This window comes from Silene latifolia, chromosome 3 (genome assembly GCF_048544455.1).
Source record: "Silene latifolia isolate original U9 population chromosome 3, ASM4854445v1, whole genome shotgun sequence".
Taxonomy (NCBI): Eukaryota; Viridiplantae; Streptophyta; class Magnoliopsida; order Caryophyllales; family Caryophyllaceae; genus Silene; species Silene latifolia.
The window spans coordinates 91,770,763-91,777,453 of NC_133528.1; positions in this window are offsets into that span (position 1 = coordinate 91,770,763).

A 6,691-nucleotide genomic window follows, 5' to 3' on the forward strand; every position below is an offset into this window, starting at 1 on the left:
ACAGGTTTTTACCCAATTGAACCTATTACAAACATATCCATGCAGTTTTATTCTAGAATTACGTGTTTACTTTTCCGCGATAAGTGAGGGTGTCACAGTTGGTATCAGAGCATATTTGCTCCCGACGCACGTTTGTGCACCCCAATATAAATAACTTGACCTTAAAATAATAAACTTGAGAGATGGGTAAGATGGGTAGATGTAGGATCTTATGTTGTAGTCTCTTTGTGTTTGCTCTTTGTTAGGTACTAACATGTTTGTTGATTGTTATTTAATAATTGTTGCGTTCTTGGATCAATCACCGTGAGCTTATCTATAGTTAATGGAGTTATTGCCCTTATTATAAAAAAAATTTGAACTAAAGGTTTTGAAAATATTTTAATGTTTTTCACTGGTTTTAACGTCAATTAGTGTTAAAGCTTGTTATTGGAGACGTCTGATAATTAGTTTTATCATTTGTTGGTGTAAAAATGTATTTTTATGTCTTTGAATTGGAATATTGATGTTCTTGAGTGATCGCCAAGAGTATCTTCGTTCCATTGAAAGGACACTTATATTTTAAGAAGATCAAGATTTAGTGCCTATTGTTGAGGATTGAAGATTTGTTCAACCTTTGAAGAATGCTTCTATTCCCTTGAAGATGTTTCTCGTTCTTTTTGTATCTCGCCTTATTCTTAATCTCTTGGTGCTTATCCTCCTTCTAAACTCCCTTCTGTTTTACTTTAAATGCTACGCTTGTACTCCTAACTTGTCCTTTGTCCTTTGCTTATCCTCCCTTAACGCCATTAGATAGTACTCTTTCTTGTGAGGAATTTTGACCTTGGTTGGAAAATTCGACTTTTGAGGAGATTGTTTGTGTCTGACCCTTAACCCTGGTTTTGAGAAGTCGTGATGTTAGAAAGACTTAGGTAATGTGATGAGACATACTTAGTGATTCTTATACCTAGTTCCTTGACAAAGTGAGTATAATTGATTGGTGGATTCTTTGTGTTAGGAATGAGTTGCCTATGTGATTAAAGTTATAGAACTTGGCTTTGTTGTTTATGTTTGGGATTTGAAAGCTTAGTAGACTGAGCGTTGTTACCTTAGGAGTAAACACGGAGTAAGGTTTATGATGTGATTTTGGAAAGAGATACCTTTAGGATGTTGATAGCCATACATAAATTGATGTTACCTTTTGACGTTGTTGGGTATGAGTATAGCCTTGTTAGTAGTTTTGATCTTGTTTTGTGGAAGTCGTCGTGAATGTTTAGTGATTGGGAATTGTTGAATCACAAGTGTGATGAAGTACCTTGTTTCATGGAATAGATTAGGTGTAGAGCAGCGTAAGTTATTTTGAGGAATCCTTGGAAGTAATGTGGTTCTGAGATTTATTTTATTAGGAAGTTTTCGGAACCGTTTAGGATGATGTTATGTTTGGGATATGAGTATCGCGTTTCCTTGTTGTCTCATTTCCCTTCTTCTTTCACCATAAGCGTGGTCGTTCATATCTCTCTTCCTCAATTCATCATGCTCCTCCTTTAAATTCGATGCTGATAACCTATATAATTCTACCTTTGACATCCTTGTTGACCTAACTTCGACTCTTACCCTTAGGAAAGTTCACCATAGCTCTTTTGGTTGGTTAAGTTTGGACTCTCTTAGCGTACCTTGTATTTTGATGTCTAAGTTACTTTTCTTTTCGTACAATTTCTAAACAATTCAAACTATCATTTTTGATTCGTTGTTAAAAAAATATGTTACTCCTACAAAACTTTACCTATTTTAAAGGTTTGAAAATGAAAATTTAATTTAGTTCCCATTTTGATCTTTGAGCATCGACTTCTTTATCATGATTTTAATCGCTAAACCCGAGATTTCGTTAAGTTTTATCCAATTTCTGTTAACTTTGATCTATTTATGACTTCTTTGTCAAAGTTAAATGTTACATTTTCAGGGATTTGACTCCCATTTGGCTTTAAAAGTGAAATCTTTATTTCTATTTTGGCTTTTTGCAAAAGAAAATTTGAGTAGATTACCTTTCTCTTATTTTGATTTTAACATTGATCGGATGTTAGAACTCGTTATTAGAAACGTTTCATAACTTGTTCTACTCTTGTCGACGAGTGATTTTCGGTTTTAAATTTGTCTTTAACTTGGAAGGTTAGCGTTCTTGTGTGCACAACAAGAGCAATTTCGTTCCATGAATGAGACTTATACTTTTGAAAACTCTTCATTAATGTTTTCGAAAGTATTTTGATTTTTGATTTATACAAATGATTTACCTTTGACCTTATCTTAGATTAGGAATGTGATGTTCTTGAATGCGCAACGAGAGCACTTCCGTTCCTTTGATGAGAATCTGGTTCTGTCGGAAAATTTTATTTGAAACTTTTGAAAGAATTTTGATTCTTACGATAAGTGACCTTTTAAATGTTTTGGTTACCGATTCCAATTTCAGTTTTATTTTTATAACCTTTCATTTATACTTTCAAGTTTCGAGGACGAAACTTTTTAAAAGATGGGGTGATTGTAACACCCCGTATTTTATTAAGTTGGATAAAATTCTTTTAATTGCTATTTTGAATTTAATTACATCATTTAACGATTTATATATATATGCTTAGCTAATTAATTAATTTCATCATAATTCGATACGTTAATTTTAATAATCATTAATAAGTTTATTTAAAGTTAGTTCGAGTTTATTGAAGTTAGTTCGAGTTTATTTATTTAATAATTTCCGTTTCTTTACGAGTCCTTATGAAAGTTGTTTTAAGTGAACCCGAGATGGATTTTGGGAACAAAACCGTCCAATTAGCTATTTTGAGCTTATTTCACTAAATTAGCAATTTTTATTAATATCCGTTAGTTTCGTAAAAAAATCGCTAATAATTCCGTTTCAAGCCGATTTCTTATTATTTCCGTTAACTATCTGAGTTTATTTTATTTTCACTCATTAAATTTATTTATTATTGATTCCGTTTTATTACTGAAACTTTTACTAAAACCGATTTTTTTAACTCGAGACGGTTTTAAAAACGAGCGAAATTACTTAACGATGAAGAAACGTACGTATAATTAATAGCTAGCAAGCTAGCTGCTGTCTCATTTTGATTCTTCATCACGTCTTCTACCTTTCTTCTACTTCCTTCTTTGTTCTTCTTTTTTTTTTGTACGTTTCAAATTTTCTCATAAAAATTTATACTGATGCTCCATTTTTCATCCGTTTTCAATGAATTTCGTTCCATAGTGCTTCTCTCATCGTTCCCGTCAATCCGTTGTAAGTAAAATTCATTTTCGTCATGTATTTTTACAAACTCAATTTATACTTTCATCTTTATTTATTATAAGACGGTTGTAGATGCTAAGATAGACGGTCTTGTATAAGATTTGTTGGTCATAAATGATTAGTTCAATCGGAAAAAGGTAACAATTATAGGTTACTCGATTTTACTTGTAAAAATATGTTTATTTCGAATGCTGGTTAGTCTGTTTTATAATTAAGACGGTGTATAATTATATATAGGGATCCTTATGGATGTTAATTAGTCAGTTGTATAGCTGAGACGGTGTATACTGATATGTGACGATGATTGAGACGGTGTATACTGACCTCTAGGGATCATTTGGGATGCTAGCTAGTAAGTGGTATATTTAAGACGGTGTATGCTGACATGTATGGATTGTTTTGGACTGATTTGGACTCTGTGTTGGGGCGATTTTTGTAGTCTTTAGGGACTGTTTTTGAGTTGCTTTATACTTGTGGATTTCCGCTCTAAAACCGTTTTAAATGCTGACTTAGTTGGCTCAGCTAGGACTGTTTTTAGGCGCGAGAATGGAGTCTTAAGGGGACGATTGGTACTCTGTTTTGGGCAGGGACGAGAGCTGTCATCGTGGGTTTTCACTTTGCATTTGAGGACTGGAGTTGGGGTCGAACTTAGGCATCTTTTGGGTTCTGTTTTAGAGGCGATTTTTGGGTCGAGGTTATGAAGTAGGGTGAAGGGTGGCTATGGGTAGTCGAGTGGTGGTCGTGTCGGACTCTAGTGGCTGGGCCGTAGCTTATTTGTGGCTGGCGTGGCCTAGCTGTGGCCTGGCCGTGGCCTAGGCAGTGGCCTAGCTAAGTCACGAGTTTGAGGCCATGTGTAGTTGGTGGTTAGGCCGAGTTTGAGGTTGTCATAATAACTTTTGAGCCGTGTCTATAAATTGTTTTGACGCTAGTTTGGTTTATTTAAAATATAATTAAATAACCGTCTCTTATTTTATATAACGATAATTCGTTAATATCGTCCTTTCACATAATTATTTTAGGTGGCTCATATGTGGTTGAAGATGAAGAGTAATTTTGGGTTTTAGAAGCTTTCTCAAGTTTATTGCTTGTCTCTTTGCTAGCTTAAGGTAACTATTCCGAGTTACTCGACGAATTAATGTCACATTAGTAGTAAATGTTGTGCTTGTTGTTTGTTAAGTGTTTAGGTGATTGATAATGTGTTACTTTCGTTTTTTTTTTCACATGATAGAAATTGGAAATAGCATGAGAATAATTTTGTGATAAATTTTGTGATTTGGGCCAAAGTAGGCCAAGACTCTGAGCTGGGCCAGATTGACCGAACGAGTTTGGTCAAACTAGGTTTAAACCAGTCAGCCTCGATGCACTAAAACGGCGAGGTGGTCCTTAATCAGCCCATTCTAGGCCCAAAACGCAGCAACCATACTACAAAAATTAACTCGAAAATGGGCTGTTTTGGAGTAGTATTTTCTCGGTTTTGGGAGGGGGCTGTTTTGGGAGGTTTTATTTGAAACATAAAATGAAAGATATGACTTAAACAAGATCACAAAGCATGTTTAAGCCTAGGATAATACTCTTCCAAAGCACTAAGCAAATGAAAAGAGTTCATCTCCAAACACTAAGTAATGGAGGTTGTTCAAGCACAAAGCAATGAACTAATGAAAGGGTTTTCAAAAACCTCATATTCTCATTCTCATAAACTTCAAATCTGAAATTATTACAAGGGATAGGTGCTCTTTAAATAGAGGCTCAAATTACATCCAAACCATCCATCTAAAAGTAAATCTAAAGGCTACAAATTAAAGAGCAAATGGACAAAAGTACAAGTTGAATTTTTACACCTAAAACCAATTCTTGTGAGCCAAAAAGGACGCTGATGGCAGCAGCAATTGATGACAAAAATCAGCAGCTTTGGATGTGTTTGGCAGCTTGTAATGTTTCCCATTGGTCTTTAATTGTTTTGGCACCTTTAGGAGACAAAATGATGCGTATACGTAGCGGAAGACTTAATTGTTTTGTTTTTGGGTTTTTGTTGTGCAAAAGATAAAGGATATTTGTTTCGATTCCTTGAGAAGAGATCGAAAACAATGGGATATTTGGTATCACTAGACCTATAGTGATAACAATGGGGAATTACTCGAAACGCGTCAAGCAATTCAATCTCAAACTGCGGAGCACGTCCTTAGTTTAAGGCAAGATTCGAAAGCCTCGACTCTTTGGAAAAAGATTGAAACCAACAAGTTTCTCTCTCTAAAATGTTTTTTCTTCAACTTTGGATGGTTACAAATGAGGGAGGCTAGGTCCTTTTATAGGAAAAAGTCCTTGGCCTCCAAGCAAAGCATTAAATGCTAGTTGTAAGTTCTAGGATGATTAGATGCATAGAACTTACAACCTAGACCTTTTGTCAAATCTTATTCAAACTATGTTGAAAAATGCAAAAATATAAGCTAGGATTCCTCTCCCTTGGTGCCGCCACATTCGGCCCTTTCTCCCCTTGTTCCCATTTGATTTTCTTTTGTTCCCACACGGCATCAAGGGGTGTGCGGATCTCGAGCTTCAACCGCGCATAATACCTCTCTTTTACGTAAACCCATCCAATTTTCATGCATAAAAAATGTGTTCTTTGGGCCTGGTTTTGATTGGTGCTCTATGTCGAGCACAACTTCTTCCATGGGGTCCATATCCGCGTCATCTCCTCCTTCTTGAAAAGGAATTGCCCTCAATTCCTTGATTCCATCGTCGTCAATGTAAGGAGATAGATCCCCGACGTTGAAAGTGGCGTGTACCCCATACTCTCCGGGCAACTCGATCTTGTATGCGTTGTCGCCTACCTTTGATATTACCTTGTAGGGACCTTCTGCTCGCGGCATGAGTTTGTTCTTGCGTTTGTTCGGAAAATGCTCCTTCCTTAAGTGTAACCACACGAGGTCTCCTTCGTTGAAGGATCTTGGCTGGCGGGTTTTGTTTGCTTTGCGTTTGTACATTTCATTAATTTTCTCAATTCTTGCCCTGACTTGATCATGTAGTTTGATCATAGTCTTCAATTTGGTTTCCGCATCCTTGTGTATGATTTCATCCTTGGGTAGGGGAATGAGGTCTAGTGGTAAATACGGGTTTATACCATATACGACCTCAAATGGGGAGTGCTTTGTTGCATAAGTTGGGGAGCGGTTATATGCGAACTCAGCGTGCGCGAGTTTCAAATCCCAATCTTTCTGAGTTTTACTCACCAGACTTCGCAACATTGTTCCCAGAGTGCGGTTAGTGACCTCCGTTTGTCCGTCCGTCTGGGGGTGATGAGAAGTGCTGAACAAAAGCTTGGTTCCCACCCTTTTCCATAACGTTTTCCAGAAGTAGCTTAGGAATTTGGAAACTCGATCGGAGATGATTGTTCTTGGGATCCCGTGGAGTCGTAAGACTTCC